Genomic DNA, 22590 nt, shown 5'->3' with positions numbered 1-22590 from the left:
TCAACCAGAACATTTGGAATGATCCTTTTGTACTGAATTCCCAAGAGGCTTAGCCCAGAGGCTACTCAGTCACAACAGAAGTTCATGTAGGACACCACATATAGGATTGCTTTAAAATTAACATATGGTGCATTTATTCTCACTGCCATCTTTTTTATATTAGGAATTCATCTTCATATAACAGTCTTCAGAAGTTATTGCATCAGTTACCACAGTTTTAAATACCTCACACATATTTAAACTGTAGTGTAGGGTTAGATTTTTCTAAACCTACTTTATTTAGTGTTCTTGAATGCTTCGACCTCTTTTCTAGCCCACCTAACAGAGGTAGGGAGGGGAGAAAGGTGGTTGGTAGGACAAGGGGATAATGGACATGTTTAGAAGTAGTTCTTCGGGGCAATTCCAATCTCCATTGTCAGGATAGCATCAGCCCAGTCCAATAGCAAACACCAAACACAAAACAGTAGTAGCAGCAGAAACCGCAAGGCTCCACCAAATTGACGAGTCAGCAGAAGCCGCAAGAATCAGCGGGAATACCATGAGAGGTTCTTTGGCATGTTTCTGTGAAGTCAAGACAAGCAAAGATGAGTGAAGACCAGCGAAGCGTTGCACAGCTAGCGAAGACCAGCAAGCATTTAAGGCGTAGCAATGCAAGAGCAACCCCTCACTGTATATGGGGTTCCATTTTTACTCTTTCCAAATATCAGGCGCCCTCTCAAGCATCTGCTCCAGTAAAACATCCTCTCACAAGACAGCTTCTAGAAAAACATCTTGTGGCACAACTGAGTTTCCAGAGAAACCAGAAATTCCCACTTCACTGAAGCAATGCTTTCTCAGGTTGTTTTAGGAATACTGCTTTTGACTGTTTTAAGTCGTATGTTTCTCATCATGACTCTTTACATTTACTATGTATATGTTCATAGATAAATATGTTTGTGCAGGTTATAACCCGTGTGCCATCCCTGGTCCCTTATTTCTTTTCTTTCTCTATATATTTTTAAAGTATCTTATAACTCATCCTGTAGGAATTCACAGTGTGGTTCAGGCTGGTCTCGAACCCAAGATTTTTCTGCCTCAATCTCCAGAGTGTCTGATTACAGGTCTGGGTCATCATGCCCTGCCAAAGTCTCTGCACCTTCAAAAGAAATAGTCAATGTTTAAGACAAAATTATGCTTAACCACACGTTTGCCAAATACTATGGTTTTCCAGGCATTCTTTTTCTTCAACTAGATTGCACTGATTTGTTTAGGAATTAAGCAATCTGAATAGATTCTCCATTTCGTATCAAACATATTATTATCATCATTAACATAATGTACTCTTTAGCACGCCACCTCAAGACACGGTTGAGGAAGCCCAGAGATGGAGCGTTAAAAGGCTTCATGAAGTAAACGAAACTGGGGCTGGAGTGATGGCTCAGAGATCAAGAGCTCTAACTGCTCTCGCAGAGAATCTGGGTTCAACTTCCAGCACCCACGTGGTGGCTCACAACTGCCCGCAACCCCAGTTCTCAGGATCTGATGCCCTCTTCTGGCCTCTCTGGGTACTGCATGCAGAGGGAACAGAGACGCACATGAGGGGTAGAGACATAAAATAAAAGATACATTTTTTTAAAATTAAAGTAAATGAAATCAGCCCTCTAAAGCACACAAGAAGAGAGTAACTCATCAAGAAAATAACAAGGAACACTCAAGAAGGTAGAAAACACAAAAGGGACTGAGTAGGGGGAAAGAAGCGCCAGGATTAGATTTCGTTTGGGGGGGGCATAGTGGGGGAGTGTGTGCACTGGTTCTTGTGCGTTACCAGAGAGTGATGCAGAGCTTAGGCTGCGACTGGATTTAGCGCTGACAGGTTTTTGGTGCCACAGGGCAATGAAGTAGCAAACAGAACTAGAATTCAATTTTCTTTTCAATTACTAAAAGGGCAAACAGAATTATGCAAATCCTTACTCAAGTTGTAGAAAAATAAACTAAATACATCTCCCCGGTGAACGAGTTTTTTAATTACCTTCATAATGCTGAGGTATGTGGGCGCTAGAATAATTTAAGAAGAACGCTCCAGTCGACTTTCTAGTCTTCTTTCAGGAGGACACCTGATCCTTATTTTGCAATTTAATATTTTTTTGTTTGTTGTTTGTTTCAAATTTGATTTTTCATTTTATAAGTCTTCACAATTTTGAGATATTAAAAGAGTTGTAATTTTCTTTTGCAGGTACTCTCTGATAGCCAAGGCAAAGAAAGAGAAGGTGAGGCTCCTTAACGGACTGGTTTTTGTTTATTCTATTGTTATTGTCTGAAATGCTAGTCAAAGACAATCTGCTTAAGTCGCTGTAGTTTTAGCACACTGTGATTGGGATTGCTGGTAGGAAGTGGGTGACCTTGGGGTGAAATTGGAATGCACCCCATCTCTCCAACACTGGATCAGTTCACCTTGTCTTCCTCTAGTCCTTGTGTTGTTGTGATAACTGGTAACCCTTCGTTATGTTGGTTTCACACAGAAAGGAAGTGCTTTGTACAACTAGCCATTATCCTGAAATGCACACTATACATTAAGAATTGTGTTTAAGCATTTGTGCAAACCGAGGGAAAAAAAAGAAGCTCTCTCAAGCGTGAGGTGTGTATGAGGGTGGAAAGAGTTGTTTGTGTGGCTTTTGCACTGGAAATGCTCTGGTGCAAATCCACGTAGCCCGTCTTAGCTTATTGAATTTCTCTTCTTAATGACTTGGTAGAAGAATAGCTCATCTCTCTCTGGATAGTGCTTCTCCCAACCTTCCAACAGTTCTTGCTTTCCTCTTGGTTTGGGCACTTGTCACAGATGTGATGGTCTAAAAGCTTCACCCATTGGTCTGTATCAAACATGTTTATTTATGTTCTTACGTGGAAAAAAGTAGCATAGATCAATCCACTGTGGACATTTCTCATTCTTCAAGTTTATAGTTTCTAGATTGAGTATCAAAAGTAAACTCCTCTGAGATTTCATCACAGAAGTGTGATTTTGAAGTAACTATGTCAAATAATCCTATATAATAGATGTCTAGCTGGCAAGCACAGTTATTTTTACTTTCACATACTCATTTTTTTTTCATCATCTACTGACAACTAATTTTAGCTCTTGTGGTGGTCTGAATATGCTTGGCCCCGTGGGAAGTGGCACTATTAAGAGATGTGGCCTTGTTAGGATAAGTGTGGCCTTGTTGGAGGAAGTGTGTCACTGTAGGGTTGGACTTTGAGGTCTCCTAGTGCTCAAGCTATGCCCAGTGTAGCACACAGTCTTCTTCTGCCTGCCTTGGGATCAAGATGAGAACTCTCACCACTTTCTCCAGCACCATGTCATGCCGCCATGCTTCTTGCCATGATGATGTTTCAGAGGACAGAACCTCTGAAACTGTAAGCCAGCCCCAATTCAATGTTGTCTTTTATAAGAATTGCCTTGGTCAAGGTATCTCTTTACTGCAATGAAACCCTAAGTCAGCAAACTCAAGATCTCTGCTTCAGTCCTTGTTAGTATCACCATAAATTAAAAATAGGCATTGTTTCAGAGGAAGAAAAGACCTTTGGAAATCTCTGAAAGGGGGTAATGAGACAGCTCAGATCCCTGGGTCCTCCTCCCCAGCCTGTGATTTTACACTTCAGTTAGCCATTGTCAGTCTTAATTTGATATCGTTATATGGGAAATTATTCCATAACAAAATGTTTTCGTGTTTTGAACCATACACAGTTGTGAATTGTAAGATGATCTCTTGTGTGTCTCTACACTTGGGCTAAATTGTAGGTGATTCTTTTGTCCTTGGTATCCACAGTGAATACACAATACCTTCCTGTTAGTCACTTGGTAGCTTTCTCAGCCATCAGCTTGATGGTCAGAGTATTGTAGCACTTGGAGTCACAGACCCATACTTTTCTTTCATAATGGCTGTTCTGGCTGGTTTTGTATGTCAACTTGACACAAGCTGGAGTTATCACAGAGAAAGGAGCCTTCCTTGAAGAAATGTCTCCATGAGATCCAGCTGTAAGGCATTCTCTCAATTAGTGATCAAGGGTGGGAGGGCCCATTGTGGGTGGTGCCATCCCTGGACTGGTAGTCTTGGGTTCTAAAAGAGAGCAAGCTGAGCAAGCCAGGAAAAGCAAGCCAGTAAGTAACACCCCTCCATGGCCTCTGCATCAGCTCCTGCTTCCTAACCTGCTTGAGTTCCAGTCCTGACTTCCTTTGGTGATGAACAGCAATGTGGAAGTATAAGCTGAATAAACCCTTTTCTCCCCAACTTGCTTCCTGGTCATGATGTTTGTGCAGGAGTAGAAACCCTGACTAAGACAATAGCCAAACAGCGTTTAATAACATCAGCAATTTTACTATAACGTACTCATATAATTGTTGTATTTTATCATTACCCATTACTATTAATCTCTCACTGTTCTTGTCAAATTAAGTGTTATCACTGTTGTGGACAGATAGAGAGACACACCATACAGAGCACTGGACACAATCCATGATTTTAAGCAATTTCTGGTCTTAGATTATCTCTTTCCCCCAATATAGAAGGGGTCCTATGGTAGTTGTCTACCACTATCCAGCTCCTAGAAAATCTCTATGCTAAACTGCCAGGCAAAATAACAGACTGGAACCTTACCAGGAAGGGTCTTCAGGGGGTGCACCAGGCACAGCAGCTGCCCCATGAAAACCACCAAAATGGAATCTGCTCCTTCCACTATGTGAAATGCCTTTCTGCCAAGTGTACGTTCTCATGTTTGAGTTTGAACTATGTTTTAACCCTCAGTCACATGTTAACTAAGAAGGAAACAGGAAAAAGCTCCCTTTGGGATGATGTCCCAAAGCAAATCTCATCAGCATCAGAGAGCTCTGTGTTTCATCTCTCTCCGTGACCTGGATTCAGGGATGCTTTACTCCTGAAATGCCCGAATGCACAGCCTGGAGGCTTTTAAACACAATTCTGGAAATTTGTTAACGAGTATTAGACAGAGGTTTTTCTTTGTCGGCTTGCTGCTGCTGAACACTAGTTTTCATCATGCAGAGGCCGTGGCTGGGAAAGTGAAAAGCAGTTCGAGAAGGACTAGAACTCATGTACACTCCCCCAGTTTTCCTAACCAGTGAAGCCTCCGTGGGGAGGTCCTGCCATGGAGGAACCGTCCCAGGTGAGACGTAGGACCTGTCTGCATCTTTAGGTAGCACATATGGGGCTCAGTCTGGTAAAGTTTAAGTCTTTTAGCTGCTTAACCAAGCACCCATTTAGTGTTTCATTTGGAAGGAGGAATAAAAATTAAGCAAAACAACAACAACAAATAAATATTGGGGTAAAAAATGTTGGCAAACAATTTCTGGGGACATTTTTTGTCCACATTTAAGTCAAGCAAGAATTTCTAAATTCTATCTAAAATTCCCAAATATACAAAGATCCAAGCTTATTTTTTAAATAAAGTTTTACTCATTCTTTACGTTTATCAAATAAATTATTCCTAAATTAATCTTGATGGGCCATTCCTTCTTGCTGTTTCTAAAATGTGAGATCAGCGCCATTTATCCTAATCCGGCTCCTCCTTTCTCGTTTCTGGTGTTCTCTTGGTTTTACCCGAGAGTCAGTGGTTTTACCTCCGGCTGTCAGCGGTGAGGACAGCCATGGCAGGAGGGTGTAATCACCATGCTAACCCACCGTTTGTCCTGATACAGTGACACCTGCTGATTCTTTCCAATACTCCAAAGCTGCCTCCTCTGCGTTTCCTCTGGTCTGGCTCCTCTGGCTAAAAGTGAGAGTGGAGGCACAGGCAAGAGCTGTCTGTAGCAGAAAGCGTAGGGAACTCAGTGGTCTGCAAACCAGTTATGCCCTGCTTCCTCTCCTAGGGAGCAGGAGCCAACCACCTAACATCCTTCTTGATTGAAACTATCCTTGGGAACGGGAAGACCTCAGCCTGTGTACTGTAGTGATCGTGTGTAGATCGCTTCAACTTCAGCTTGTCATGCAGTGGTTTTTGTTAGAGAAAAACTGGGAATGAATGAGCCGATGTGTATGAACAGACGCATGCGCAATGGGGCGCACTTTGTTTCCACTTCAGTAGAATTGGTGACAGCACCTGAGCCCAAGTATCTCCGTCTCTGTATCACTCCAACTTATAATTCTGACCCCACCACACATCTTATAAGTGTTCGTTGAGCATCTACTATGTCCCCAGTCCTATTCAGAGCACCAGCAATCTAAAGATAAATAAGATAAAACCCATTCTTCTTTCAAGCATGCCTAAAGTCAATTTTCCCTAGAGATTTCTTCAGTGAAATCAGAAATTTTCAGTAGAACTCTGTTTACTAAAATTCACAGTAGCATAGTAAGATTTTAAAGCTGATTTTCTTGGGGCTATGCAAAGAATACCAATCATGGTTCTGTGGTGATATACCGAAAGGGGCCACAGCAAAGAAAGTAACATGTCAGAGGACTCTTATACCTGACTAGAATGAGTGTGAGCCTGTCTGGGCTGATATCCAAACATCACATGAGGCTACACAGTTTGCTGGGTCAAATACAGTGTTCCCCATGCTTGAGTCAAACCAGTTTATTCTGAGTGCTTAGTTTTTGCCCTGGGAAACTTCCAACTTAAATACGGGCAGGGGAAAGGAGGGTGCTTTCTGTCCACCAGCCCTCCCCACTGCAGTCAGAATCCACTATCCTCTGAACAGAATTCCACAAGCCTCTTGAGGGTCCTGGGGAGCAGAGAGAAACAGAGGAAGTCACTCAGCAAAGACAAAATGTACGCTGTACCTCAGGATCTCAAGTGACTTTCATCTAGCTCTTCCCTCTGCTTCACACGTGGGCACCCCCTTTTTTTAACTAATTAACTTATTTTCTTATGTTACATCCCTGCTGAAGTTTCTCCCTCCCTCCTCTCCTCTCAGTCTTCCCCCTTCTTCCCCTCCCCAACCATCCACTCCTCCATTTCATTTCAGAAAGGGGAGACCTTCCATGGATATCAACCAGCCCTGGCATATCAAGCTGCAGTAAGACTAGGCACCTCTTCTCTTATGGAGGCTGGATGAGGCAGCCCAGAGGAGGAAAGGGTCCCAAAGGCAGGCAACAGAGTCAGAGACAGCCCCTGCTCTCCCTGTTAGGAGCACCACATGAAGACCAAGTTATACAACTGTAACACATGTATGGAGGGCCTACGTCAGTCCCCTGCAGGCTCCCTGGTTGGAGGTTTCAGTCTCTGTGGGCACCTGTAGACGCAGGTTAGCGGATTCTGTAGGTTTTCTTGTAGTGTCCTTGACCCCTCTGGCTCCTACAATCCTTCCTCCCCCTCTTCTGCAGGACTCCCCAAGCTCTGCCTAATGTTTGGCTTTGAATCTCTGCATCTGTTCCCATCAATTGCTGGGTGAAGCCTCTCTGATGACAGCTGGACTAGGCTCCTGTCTGCAAGCATAGCAGACTATACCTTACTCAACATAGAACAGCCTCCTCCTTCTCATGAAGCTCAGACGCTACAGTTTTTAGATGCCTATTGTTCTTTTTATCTCTCCCTTCTCTCTTTCTCCCTTTGCTCTAGAGGTTTGCTGTTTTATCCCTTAAGCCCAGCAGACAGCTGCTACACACTGGGGTCTCCAAAGAAATGCTGATTTTTTTTCATATTGATACAACTGGGGGGGGGGGACTCAAGAGACGTATGTTCAACAGTGCCATCTGTATTCATGAACTTACGAAGCCAATGCTGAAATAATTCAGTTGAATAATATAAACAGAAGAACAGTATTTTCCCTTAAGAGGCTCACAGTTAATGAAGAAAGAGATTAGAGAAAGCGGATACGCAGAGGGATTAAGGGCACACATACTTTCTCTTGTGTCTCTGCTGCTCTTTGGAATGGGAGCTAAGAGCAGAGGCAGGATTCCTAACGTTAATTGCACCGTGTTGAGGATAGCTAATGAGCTCTTAGTGTCCCCTTTAAATAGCAGCTGTTGATAAAGGAATAGGTTCTGGGGTTGGGGAGATGGCTCACTGTCAAAGTGCTTAGATCTCCAACACCACAGAAAAAAATCCAAGCCCCATGGCACCGTTATAATCCCAGCACCTGGGAGACAAAGACTGGAGGCTCCTGGGGACTTGCTGGCCAGCCACTCCAGTGGCCTCAGTGAGCTCCAGGTCCAGTGAGAGGCCCTGCCTCAGAAAACCAGGTAGACCAAGCATACTGACGGTTGAGTACTCCTCCCTAAACCCAATGTTTACACCAACACTCCCTAGGCTCATGGAACTGCGAAAGAGGGGGCAGTTAGAATGTAAGAGTTGGAAGATATGGAGAAGGAATGCAAAATGTTGTCTTCTGAGTGCAGAATAACAAGCCATTGCAGTCAAGAGCTCTCAACAACTGTGGGCCACAGAGGTGGGCACAGGAGAGGTCCTACCAACAACCAGGCGTGAAACTGGGGCGCAGAAGACGCCACTCGGTGCTTTCAAATATTGTCTCCTAATAGATTCAGCAAATGGAGGGGTTCTTGCCTTCAGTTGACCTATTAGTGACCGCACTAGGACCAAGGGTATAGCTTGAAACCAGTGGTCACACAGATGACCCTCATTAAGCCAAGTGGGTCATAAAACCAAACCAAAAAGTCATGAATCTGGGAAAGGGACAACTGGGGTGGGGTGGGGTAGGGTGGGGAAATTGATCACTGTAGGAGGAGGGAAACAAGAAAGGGTGGAGGGCAGAGTAACCAGAATGCATTATATACACATTTAAAATTGTGAAAACACTACAATTTAATTGAAAAAAAAAAAGGACACCTCTCCCAAAGACATAAGGTGGAAAGTGACTGAGGAAAACACCGGCCATCAACCTCTGCCTCCATATGAACACACCAAATACACACATGTGCACATGTGCACATGCATATACACATGTGTATTCTGGACACTAAACTGAATTGGTAGAAGAGGTCTGAACTTAATCCAGTGTGTCTCAGAAGGCCACTACAGCAGAGTAAACTGAGCAGATAACTGTACCTGATTTCTCTCTCCAATGCTGTTCTGAGAGTGGAGGCCAGTCTGCCAGAAAGTAGAAGAACTTGAAAGGCTGCCATCATAACCAGACAGCAGGAAAGCAAAAAGTAATCACTGTGTCTGGAAGGGCTTTTGGTGGCAATAAGGAAACAATACTATTTTGTTAAAAGATTCTTTAGACAATCAATAATTCCTTCAGTGAAAAACCAGAGCTTCCGTGTGCTCTGTTGCCCAGAGCTGCCTACTGCATTGTGCAGACTTTAGCAGAGAAAGATCTTTCTGGACTCCTTGTCTGTTTTGCAGTCAGAAAGAGAAAAATAACTATTTTCTATGCAACACTCTGATGCACTTTTATCCTGGTGTTTTTATTTATTAAGTTATAAACACTGTTTATGACAAGGCATTTCATTCTTAGGTTCTGAAGCATTTTAACAGTTCATAACTAGACTAGAAATGAGCCAATACTTGGATTGTTGGTCTCCAAATGAAATCTCTGTATTAGAGAAAATAGAAGTCAAAAAGCAGCGGTAAATTGGCTGTTGAAATTGTTATATTGTCCTCAAACACTTAGCCTGAAGTTGCGGTTTATACATTACAACAGTCACTGAGCTTTTAACATGAGTATGTAGCCTCACAGAAATCACCCATCGTAGTGACAGCAGTTTTTCTGTAGAGAAATGGTATGGGTAAGCATTGATCTCTAGCAATGAGCACAGTCTTTTTTCTAGGTTCAGTCTGTTTTGTGAAGTTCTGCCTTCCCTAGGTGGCTTTGCAATCAGCTTGCTGAAAATGCAGATTTTTTTTTAGAAGCTAAGAGTGTGAAAAGAAGAGAAAGTGGGAAGGGAAGTGGGTGTAAGGATGGGAAGAGAGGGGAGAGAAGGAAAGGGAGCAGAGGGGAGGGGAAGAAAGGAATAGAGGGGAAGTCAAGGGAAGGGGAGGGAAGGGGAAGGGGAAGGGGAAGGAAGAGAAGGAAGGGGAGGGGAGGAAAAAAGAAGGGAAATTAAGAGGGGAGGGAAAGGGAAGGGGAAGGGAGAGAAGGGGAGGGAAGGAGAGGGAAAGAAGAGAAGGAGAAGGGAGGGGAGGGGAAGAGAGGTAAGCAACTGAAGGGAAGTAAAGGGAAGGGAAGAGGAGGGGAGGGAAAATTTCCCCACACATTTTTTTTCAGAAATGAATCACTGAATGTTATTAAATTAAGTTATACTAATTTGTATCTTTTGTCAATGTCTTCCAAATTCTAAAACCAAGTTGGCTCTCTTCACACACATCAGTCAGGACCTTATTCCCTCACTGCTCTCTGAGCACACGCTGCCCTGCTATCCTTCAAAGACCTGAAGTAAGCAAGGTATCCCCTGAGCCAGCTAGCTCACTCCTAGGGATTCAGCAGCCAGACAAGAGGCCTGTCCCTCTGCCAGTTCTGTAGTGATCACTCTCATTGGTCCTGTAACATCCGGTCATTGATAAGAGCTCCCCCAGAACAAACACCAGAGCTTTTGGGTCACTGGTGTCAGCCACATAATTTGACCCTGATACACTTTTTAAATGTAAACTTATTATTGTTATTACTGTGTGTGCATGATGCTGGGGGCATGTGGGTTATGACACGTATGCAGAGATCAGAGGTCAACCTTGTGGCGTTGTTTTTTCTCCTTCCTCTTTTATATGAGTTTCAGAACTCAACCTTAATCACAGTGGCAAGCAGGCCAGCACCTATGCCCACTGAACCACTTTGCTGGACCTTCATTCACCTTTTATGAATGGCTAAAAGTTATCCACTTAATATTTATAATAAGCCCATGGTATGAGCGCTACAACTGTTATCATGATGTTACGAAAACTGAGGTTAATAGACTTCAGTGGGCTACCAGCTTTCACACATTTGCTAACTGGCGTACAAAACCTGATGCCTACTAATTTCAATTGCATTTTATTTTTAGCCAGATACATTAGATATCATCATATTACATAATCAAAATAAAAACGTCTGAGCTGTTTCTCAGTCTTTTCTTCATGCTGAGTGTTTAAATTATGGGAGTATGTTTACACTTATGGTCCAGCCCCCTTTCAGATGCTCCTGTTTCCACCAGCCACGCTACTGCTTGCTGGGACTCTGTAATATCATCATGGCACGGCTAGCAAACTCGAATGTCAGGAATGTGGGTGTATAGGGTCTTTCTCGCCATCCTTTGATTTAAAGTGCATATATGTCTTACACAGACTTCCTTAAAGCATTTATTATTAGTGATATTTTATCTATCACTTGAAAATTTCTTTGCATTTCTACAGTGTATCTTGATTACATCCTCTCACCACTTCCCCCTCTCAATTCCCCATACACACACACACACATGCACACACACACATATATATACATACACACATACATATATATATATATATATATATTTATATACAGACATACATACACTCACACACACACAGACACACAGACACACACACATACATATATACTCACACACACAGACACACACACAGACACACACACAGACACACACATACACACACATATACATATATATATATATATATATACAGACACACACACACATACACACACATACACACACATACATATATATATACACTCACACACACACACAGACACACACATGCATATATATATATATATACACACATACACACACACACATATATATACACTCACACACACACACAGACACACACATACATATATATATACACACACACATACACACACATATATGTACAGACATACATACATACACATACACCCTACTGAGTACAATCAGTGCTACCTGTAGGTACATGATATGATGCGGGGCCTTCCACTGAGAAGTAAGTATTCAACACCCCCACACAGTTACTCTCCCTCCTGTCACAACCATCCACTGCCAATTGTGCCTCCACTAGAGGTGGGTCCTCAGGGGCTCCTGATCATGGGTTTCCTTTGTTTCTTCTTTAAAATACACTCTTCATTTTGGTGGACACTTCCTCTGCCCCCTAGTTCCCCCATCTCCCATCCCTTTAATAACCCTCCCCCCAAAATGTCCCCTCTCTATTTGTTCACTTCACATGTGCTCCAAGTTAAACACACAGAACAAAAGGAACTGAGCTAGGACCCAGGTCTGGGGGAGAACATTCAGCATTCAGTGTCTGTCTTTCTGGGACTGAGTGACCCCTCTCAGATAATAATCTCCAGCTCCATCCATCTACCTGAGATTTCCTTATTCCTTATAGTTGAGTAATACCCAATTGGACTACATTTTCATGACCCATCTTTCCATTGGTAGACATCAGGATTTACTGGCAGTCTTTCTCCATAGTCCAAAATGCTATCTTTGTACTTTGCATTTGCTAATATAAAACTAACCCCCCCCCAAATGTGCTTTTCAGAGGGAGAGCACACAGGCGGTAGAGATGGAGTCTTACATTAGAGTCTCAGTCAAGTCTTGTGTCAAGACACTGATCCGTTTATCCCTCATTCCTCATTGTGAATGCTGAGTAACAACGGCCCTACTTGGCATATTTATTATATGGTTAACTGAAGTGACAAATGGGAAATGCTAACATGATGCCTGCCCTGGGTTGGTACGTGGAGCTATCACTTACACTATTATCAGCAGTGCTGATACACAAAGACTACATGACGCTGTCTCCTGTACCACTTTTATTGACTGGGTATGAAATCATACAAGGTAAAAACATTTTAAGGGTGAATAAATACATCACCAATTTAAAAAGTAATGGGAAGACGTCTAGTTCATTCTCTATGCGTAATTTGGATAAACTCCATTCTTTGTCCTCAGATATAAAATGTGAAAATGTTTCATTACAGTGACAGAAGTGCTGTGACTCCTTCATATAACACTGTCCACAGCAAGCTGCACAATGAGAGAGCATATTCTCTTGAAATTAGTTTACAATTGGTGAAGACGCACCACAATAGAACACCTCTAATGTAATAAGTGAAACGAAACAGAAATGTTTATGATTAAATTAGCATGTATTTAATGCCTAGTGTCTCCAACTTAGATACAATGAACTGAGCTGGTGCATAGCATGACTAGTTTGCATTCAGAAGAAGTAAACATATAAGGAGTGTTCTGTGAAAAGGACGGAAATGAGAATGAGTGAATTCTAATGACACAAGGGTTGGTAAGGTGAGAAAGTAGAACGTTTCTCTTCCCGACGATGAATCAGGGTTGCAGGCACTGTGACAGTTAGTCTCCTGCGTTACCAGGGATTTAAAGACACCAGCGATCATTTCCTTCCACAGACAACAAAAAATTGAAGCTGGGCTGGAAAAGGAAACTCCGCTATAATAATGTAGACAACAGTTGGATAATTGATCAATGGGAACGGTTCAGGACCACCCAGATAAGCCAAATATCAATAAATGGTTTAAACATCAATTATTATATCTAACAGTTAATTTTAAAATAGTGTAACAAAAATATGGATATTTAAACATGATAAAGAAAAGAGCAATTACCAAGAGGAGAATGCTAAACCAACTGTCCAGAAGTGCCAGCATCCTCGGTGATGTGATCTTGAGCGAGGGAACTTCACTGTGACAAGACTTTTCACAGTCTTCCCGAACTCTACAGGATAGTGCCATTGCTGAAAATTGTATTAAAACCATGTATGCAGAGTGGAATTAGAATCTAGGGATGGGGGGCTCAAATGTCAACTTACAAAGTAGGGAATTTGGAGATCACAGAGAATGGACAGCGGGTCACTGTGCAGGACCGAGGTTTCCAGTCAGGGCAGTCTCTGGCCACAAGTTCTAGCAGATATTAATCCTCACAGTGAGAGTCCTCCCTGTTTCCCCCATATGTGCTCATTCGGAAGGATCTCCAGTGGGAAGCACTAACCGAGAGCAGAAGGCTCCTCAGCGATTCATGACTTCTCACACCCATTCCCCCATGAGACAGCGTGACTTGAGGTGAGCTCGCTCCTGGAGTAGGTCTGTGCACACATCTTCTTTGTGCTCCTTCAGCTGTTTGCTGCCTACCTTGGTGTGCCAATCAGCAATAATTTCCTATAGATCAATGCCCCCTCCCGTCTACACAGCCAGCTCCCAAGACTATCTGTAGGCGCCTGAGACAACAGACAACACCGAACCCCACTAAACCATGTTTTCTCCCCATATACACATACTTCAACATACCTTGACAATAAGTACAGAGATTTAGAACAATTACAAGCCATAGAATATGGCAATTATAATAACAGCGTAATAAAAGTTAAGTGACTATGGCTTCTCCTGCAAAGGACCTCAGGCAAATATTTGCATTGCTATTAGTATTTTACTATTAGTATCTGCAGTTGACTGTGGATGATTAAAACTGAAGACAAGATCTCAGATGAGGAGGGTCTACTGTGTGGTGTTTGTTTGTTATTTGTTTGTTTTTAACCAAGATCTTCACGTTGACAACTCCACTTTTGTTCTTCGTTTGAGAGTTTTGATGATGCTGACACTCTCCTGTATCTAATATTAGTTCTAGAAGTCACACGAAAATCAGCACATCAGTAAGTAATCACATCTCAAATCAGCAGACTCTGGGTGGGGTTATAATTAACCCTTGAGAGTCATCTCACAACCCGGGGAACAAGCCACATCGTTCTCAGGCAGAAAATCCCCCCAGCAAGCTTGTCAAGGTGTGTCTTTAAAGCAACATTTCCAGATTTCTCAAAGGTACGACTGAGCTTTCTGATTAGACAAGATAGAAACGAACTTCTACATGTGAAAAATACAACTGTATCATGCTCCTTTGGGCCTTTTTCTGGTTTTGAGGAACAATTCTATAACTCCCCATCACCAACAGATGAAGCTCAGAACCTTCGAAAAAGATGTAGCTCAAAGGTAGAAGCCATAAGGCCTTGAGTTCAGTCCCTACTACAGCAAAGCAAACATCCAGAAGGGATATGTTAAAGACACTGAAGAGTCTGCCACCTACTCCCCATCCTCACACTTGTCACTCAAACAAGATATGAGAGATGCGATAGGTTTCTCATTGAAGCCATAACCACTTCACTTGCAGAGCCAACAGCTTGCCTTGGGAGGTAGAGAAAGATCTCTGTGAGTTCAAAGCCAGCCTGGTCTACAGAGTGAGTTCTACTATGACAGCCAGCACTATACAGAGAAACCTTGTCCTGAAAGGAGAGAGAGGGGGAGAGAGAGAGAGAGAGAGAGAGAGAGAGAGAGAGAGAGAGAACTTTTAGGGTTAATGTTTGACGAGCCCAAAGCAGAAGAGATCAAGCACAATGCTGTCCACAGAATGCCTTGCACGGACCTGTGCACAGGTGTTTAGCGTATTGGCTTATTTTTATTCTTTTCTAGTTTTCATCTCATGGTCTGAAAAACATCCTGTCCCTGAAAGCAGCCCAAAGGCTACATCCAGAAGACCCTTCACAAATCAGATGGAGCGACTGTCTTGAGCAGTGGTTCTCAGTCTCCCTAGTGCTGCAGCCCAATAGTAGAGCTCTCCGTGTCTTGGGGGATCACCAACCATACTATTTATAACTGTAATTTCTGGTGTTATGTATCGTAATGTAAATATTTTGGGAGATAAAGGTTTGCCAAAGTGGTTGTGACCCACAGCTTGAGAACTGCTGGTCTAGACATACCAGGAGCAGCCATAGCTGGTGAAGCAGAGAGTGTGGCCATCAGCACTGGGGAGCACGGCACTGGAGTCTGGTTAACAAAACAGCTCTGTTGAGGTATAATCCACACACCATATGATTCCCCATATCTACACTGTGCAAACCAGCAATTTTACTTGACCCACAAAACCACACAACCATGGCCACAATCAACTTTAAAATGTTTTTTGTACTAGAAAAAGAAACCTCTCACACTAGCGATCAGTCGGAATCCCTGTTCCCTGGCCAGTGGTATGTCTCTTTGGATTTCCCTTTCCTGAACATTTTGTGTAAATGGGATCACTTACATCCACTGTGTCTGGATTTTTCTTTCTAAAAGCAGTTTGTTTACTATAGTGAGTTTGTTTTCCAGCCTATGCATACTTGGGTTGTTTTCACTTTTCACTACTGTAAATCACACCAACTTGGGTTTGGGAACTCTGTGTGTGTGTGTGTGTGTGTGTGTGTTTGTGTGTGTGTGTACACTTGGGTTTCTGGTCTACGTTCAACTTTTCAGTGAAGAAGCTGACCACTTTCCAAGGTGAGTGAGCCATAAAATTCTTACAATTGATGTATTATTATTTCTCTACACCCTCATCAGTAAAAAAAAAATACTATGTTTTTATGACTACCATTTCAGTCAATATAAAATAGTAAATTTTTACATATATTTTCTGATGACTAATGATATAAAACTTTTTACTTCATATGTCTTTTGGCCACTATATATCTTTCTATAATGTCTGCCCACATCCTTTTTAGAGTGTCAAGAGAGGGCTGTGTACAGAGATCCAGAGAGAGAGAGAGAGAGAGAGAGAGAGAGAGAACATTTAAAATTTTGGTTACCTTTTTAAAATATTGAGTAACAGCAGCGTTAAATATTCTTGTATACAATCTCCTTCAGGATTTGTAATTTATAAATATTTTCTTCTATTTAGGGGGGGTTGCATTTTTTACTTCCTAGGTAAAATACTTTTTAAACAAATTTGAATTTATCAGATTTTTTTCTTCCATTGCCTCTGGTTATGTCCTTTTGTTGTTGTTGCCTCTTTATAATTTTTGAGAAAAAGTGTGATGTAGCCTAGGCCAGCCTTAAACTCATTATATAGCCAAGGATGGCTTAAACTCCTGATCCTCCTGCCCTTACTCAAGTTCAAGGACTATAGGTGGGCGAACATGAAAACTCAGTGATACACGACAATCAGTTTTACGTGGTACCGGGTACAAACTCAGGCTTCCTGCATGCTAGGTATGCATTCCAGCTTCTGCTCCTGGCATCATGTCTGAGAAGGCTTCATAAGCCAGGGTCCCAAAGACTTGGTGGTTGGTTTTCTTCTTAGAGTTCTGTGGCTTTAACACTTCCAGTCTGGTCTGTGGCTCTTTAACAGTTGGATAGCTGCTTATTGCAAATACCCCCACGCCAACCCATAAAGCTGATCACTGCATTCATGTCACAGGTATATTTAAGATAACCCTGTTCATTAGAAGATATGAAATAATTCTTTCTTTTCTCTCATTACTCTTTCTTGCTCCCATTCCTTTAGATCTCTTCCTTCCCAGGCCTCCATAGCTTCCATGGTGTGTGTGTGTCTTGGTGTGTGTGTCTGTGTGTATCTGTGTGGTGTGCTCTTCATTTGAGAGAAATGTGCAATATTTGTTTTTCTGAGCTTGTCCCATTTTTCTTGATGTTGATCTTCATCCATTTCTCTGAGGGGAAAAAAAGAATTTTATTCTTCTTAGCTGAAGAAAATTCTGTTGGGGGATTTCTCAATCCATCTGCTGATGGGCATCTCAGTGACCCCTGTCTTGGCTGCTGTGAATAATCTGTGCATCCTTGGAATCCTTTGAGCCTGTACCCAGGAGTTGTGTAGTTAGTACGTGTCAGATCCACACTGGAAGGGGGAAGGTCACAGTGGGAGAAGGAGGGAAGAGACAGGAATTGGGGTAGGCGACCACGCAAAGCACAGTGATACGCAAGTAGGAATACACAAAACAAAACCCAATGCACTAAGAAGAAAACATACATTTTTAAGACCCAGTTTTCCTTCTTGAAAGGACTGATGACCCAGTTAAAACAGCATCATTCTCCTCAGAGCCCTCGCACTCTATAGGCTGAATTCCCGTTTTCAACCACACATGGTGTGTGCACTGTGTTCCATGCTCTCTGTCTGGAGAGTCGCCAGCTCCCCTTTCTTCCAAACTCACTCTCATCCTTAGGTTGGATCAAATGGAATTTGCTATCTCCAATATTTGAGGATTTCTCCTCAACACTCCATGAATCATTATAAGCAGTTTGATTTTCTTACTAGATTTTCTCTCCTCTGCCTTTTTTTTTCTTCTGTCATGATGTCTAACACATGGTTAATTCTATGGATATGAATTAGTGATGCTGAATTAGAGACAATGGTCTTGGCTCAGACTTGTAAGAGCTCTAAGCAGTCTATAAAGATCCCCCAATGCCAAAGCAAAGCAAAACAAAACAAAATAAAAGCAGGCATTCAATAAATGGGAAATTTAATCTGAATGAAAACCACAGCTCATGGCAAAATACCATTATATTCCAATTTTTCTGATAAATATCCTGCTCCTTTACCATAGCTGTAGTACCCGTAAGAACAGAGATAGCCAGGGAAATGCTACAGGCAAGGGAAATACTTTGGGACCAATTCTAGTGTAACCTATAGACTGCAAGATTAAAAGTACTTCAAAATCAACCTGATTAAAGATTTTCCCTCTTAGTTTTCATAGTGTATTTTAAGGAGATTGAGGATGTTTAGTATACAAACTCACGGTCAGTTTAAATTTTTTTAAAAGCCTGTTATTTGAAGGTATTCATGAAGTCGAAACGATATACAATTCTCTAAAATTAAAACCTGAAGCTATTCCAACTGATGAGAGGAAACTGTGAAGTGAGACCGCATTGTTCCAAAGCCCATTTCCATCAAAAATGCAGGAGAATATTTCCTGTGGGTTTGTTTTGGGGGGAGGAGGGGACTAAGAAAGAAAATGGAGAAAGTTCTAACACCCAGGGTAGCAAACCTGCACCTTACTCTCTGCAATATCTGTGCCTTTCTTCTGTAGAACAATGCTATCTCCCAGCCCTGGCTCTGCTCAAGAATTCTCTAAATTTAATTAACATTGTAAATGTCTGTTTAGATAAGCTATTTCCAATAAAACATAAAGTGAGACTCTTGCTATTGTGTGATAGCTTGAAGAATCTGAATAGTTCAAGTCAGAGATGCTGCCGTGAAATAGATGAAGCCACATACATAAATTGTAGGATCAACACGTTAAAGAGCGTCTTCTGAGAAACCACCATTAGCGGTAAAAGTTAGCAGAGTAGCTGGGACTAGGGAGGTGTGGTTCACAAGAAATGTCACTAAGAAAACAAACTGTAGCTGTGCAGTGGTGGCTCATGCTTTTAATCCCAGCACTCAGGAGGCAGAGGCACATGGATCTCTGAGTTTCAGGCCAGCCCAGTCTACAGTGCGAGTTCCAGGACAGCCAGGGCTACACAGAGTCTTGAAGAAAACAAAAAACCAAAACAACAACAAGAAAGAAAGCGAAGGAAGGAAGGAAGGAAAGAAGGAAGGAAGGAAAGAAGGAAGGAAGGAAGGAAGGAAACTACCCAGGTGTGTTACTTCAGAGAATTCCAAGACTCAAAGCTGGCCAGTCAGGAGATCAGTGCTAGAAAGAGAGGGAAATCGATGTTCTGTAAGGCAGGGGGAATTGAACTATACAAGCTCATGCTGGGGAAAGCTGGGGGCATTTGCGTAACATGATGGGATGAAGCGTAGCTTCCTCACTTGGGAAGGGATTTGTAACTCCAGTGAAGACAAGTGACTGTCTCGTTACAAGGAGGCTACAGGAAACATGTCAGAAAGGAGACGTGCTAGCCCCCCTCACTGTGTGTGCTAGCCCCTCACTGTGTGTGCTAGCCCCCTCACTGTGTGTGTTAGCCCCTCTCACTGTGTGTGCTAGCCCCTCCCACTGTGTGTGCTAGCCCCTCCCACTGTGTGTGCTAGCCCCCTCACTGTGTTAGCCCCTCCCACTGTGTGTGCTAGCCCCTCCCACTGTGTGTGCTAGCCTCTCCCACTGTGTTGCTAGCCCCTCTCACTGTGTGCTATAAAGGTCATTTATGCCGTCACTCGGTGTGTATTCTAAGTACAGACTCTAGGGCCAAACACTCCAAGACGACCTGAGTAAGAAGCTGACGATCTGAATGTTCTGTTTCCTGTCCACTGAATGTGGACTATTACAGTACCTCCCAGTATCTGATCTATAATAGAAGATACTAAGTATCTCAAAAATGTCCAGTCTCATGCTTTGTCCTGGGTAGTGGGCATATTATGGTAAGTAAAAGTTGATATTTCATAAAGCCTACTCTCTAGCTGGGGAAAAGAGACAAAATAATGTCTGAGTTAAGGTGATGGTTTGTCCTGGGTTTGCTCTCTCTTACTGTGATGAACACCACGATCAAAAGCAACGTCAAGAAGGAAAATTTTATTTGATTTGTACTTCCCAGGCCACAGTCCATCACTGAGTAGTCAGACAGGAACTGAGGCAGGAGCAGCGATAGGAACAGTAGAAAAATGCTGCTTCCTGTCCTGTTTCCCCAGGTACGCTCAGCTCCCTGTCCTATGCAGTTCAGGCCTACTTGCCTAAGGATGGTACCCATGGTGCACTGGGTCCTCCTATATCAACAAACAATTAAGAAAATGCTCCACAGAGCTCACCCTGGTGGTTTGGATGAGAGAGATCTGGCAGGCTGACCAGCTCAGGTACCACCCAGACCCAGACCCAGAACCCAGGCCATTGAGTTGGCACACCCCCACATCTGCATCATCTGTGAAATGTTGCAGAACCAGAAAGAGCCAGTCCTGCTGTTCCAAAGCTGCAGGATCTCCATGACACAGGGCAACAACAGGATAACCTTGGGGAGTCCTGGTTAGGATCCAGTATTGATGGTTTCATAGAAGCTGGTCCTTGAACTAGACCAATGACTGACTCATCGGAATGAACATTGGCAAGTGAAGATGTGTGGACAGAGGATATTCTGTGGGGCACACTGACACACCCCAACTTCCATGATGAGATGTTTTCTTCTGTTTTCTCCTGTTTCTTTGTGTGTGGTTCTTATTGAGTGGGTGGGCAGGGTGGAATTTACAAGGGTGAAGGGCAGATACGAGGGGATAGGGAGAAGAATGCATGATGTAAAAGTCACAAATAATCAAGAAGAAATTAAAAAGAAGAAAGGAAGATCCCGCACAGACACAGGACACGCTGATGGGGCAGTTCTTCAGTTGAGGTTCCCTCGTCCTTGGTGCGTCACGTAGACAATCAGGATTAGCCATGGCACAGCTGTCATGAAGATACTAAGCATAAGGGAGGAAGAGAATATGGCTGAGGGCCTGGGGGCGGCCAGAGAAGGCCTCCTCACTAAGAAAGCATTTGAACAGAGCCTGAAAGAAAGTACTGCACTATGCTTTGAAAATTCTTTCCAAAAAAAAAAGAAAAGAAAAAAAAGAAAAGATTTGTGCCTCTTAATTAGGAAAATAAGTTTTAGATCTAGAACAACTGTTTTTTTTTTCTTCAGTAGAACATTGTTCTAGGTTGGGCTGGAGAGAGAGATTAACAAGGCAGTGTGTGTACTGCTCTTACAGAGGACCCAAGTTCAATTCCCAACATCCACCTCAGGTAACTCACAACTGCCTGCAACTCCAGCTCCGGGGGAATCTTGGAGCTGCTTCTGTCCTCTGAAGTCACTTGCACACACACACACATAAGCACACACACACACACATACACACATGTTTAAATAGATATGTAAACCACAGAATAGAAGACTGTGGGCCTTAGGCAGTACTTTGAAACTGCCAACAGACTGGCAAGCAGAATAACATGGAAGCATAGTTAGGTATATGGGATTTTCGCTTGCTAGATTTGGGTTCTGCTACGGTCCACAGAAGAATTAGGACTTTTCTCTCTAGCTTCGTGGTCTTCATACTGTTTACCTGAAAACTTCAGCAGCTTTCCTGTGTGCTCGCAGGATGCATGCTGATGGAAAATGATGGAGGGAAACCAATGATGGAGGGGGATGTCTCAGTGGGCCCATGCCGAGGTATCTCTTCCCCCTGAGGGACCAGCCACACGACGACGGTATAGTGTAGAATAGAGTTTATTCAGGGCATGGGGAGGGGATCCAGGGGGCAGTAGAGGCAGAGAGAGAGAGAGAGAGAGAGAGAGAGAGAGAGAGAGAGAGAGAGAGAGAGCAGAGAGCAGAAGTAGAGGAGTAGAGAGAAGTGGAGGCCAGCCATGACCATGTGGAGAGAGGGGGAAGGGAAGAGAGAGGGGAAAGGGAAGGGAGGAGGGGGGAGGGAGAACCTGTAGGCAAGGGATCAAGGGAGCAAGAGAGTGAGGAGGAGGCAAGCAGCCCCTTTTATAGTGGGCAGGCCTACCTGGCTGTTGCCAGGTAACTGTGGGGAGGAGCATACCTGGCTATTGCCAGGTAACTGTGGAGGTGGAGTTTAGACAGAATACTAACACATGCAGCCCCCATAAACCCTGTGAGTCTGACATGAGTAAGAGTAATTTCTTGTATGGCAAAGCTCAGCATCTGATATCAATATTAATGTTTTCTGAGTCCCAGACAATGCAAGATTTGAAGAGAAAACCAAGCTTGTTCTGATCTGTTCCATATCACATTTATGATTGGGATATTTGAGTAATGGAGAAACCACACTTATAACAGAAGAAGCAGAAGTATCTACTATTTTTCTAGAGACAGTACAGACCCTTTGATTTTTAGAGCAGAGATCTTGACACCCTGCTCTATGGCCTTAGATTTCTCCAATATTCTGTGCAGTGCTCATACAATGAAAGTTCTTTGGCTCATCCAGGCGGGTCATCTCTGTGTGTGTGTGTGTGTGTGTGTGTGTGTGTGTGTGTGTGTGTGTGTGT

Source organism: Grammomys surdaster, unplaced genomic scaffold (assembly GCF_004785775.1).
Source record: "Grammomys surdaster isolate TR1022 unplaced genomic scaffold, NIH_TR_1.0 362, whole genome shotgun sequence".
Taxonomy (NCBI): Eukaryota; Metazoa; Chordata; class Mammalia; order Rodentia; family Muridae; genus Grammomys; species Grammomys surdaster.
The sequence above is the reverse complement of the archived record's forward strand: the minus strand, read 5'-3'. Positions refer to the sequence as shown.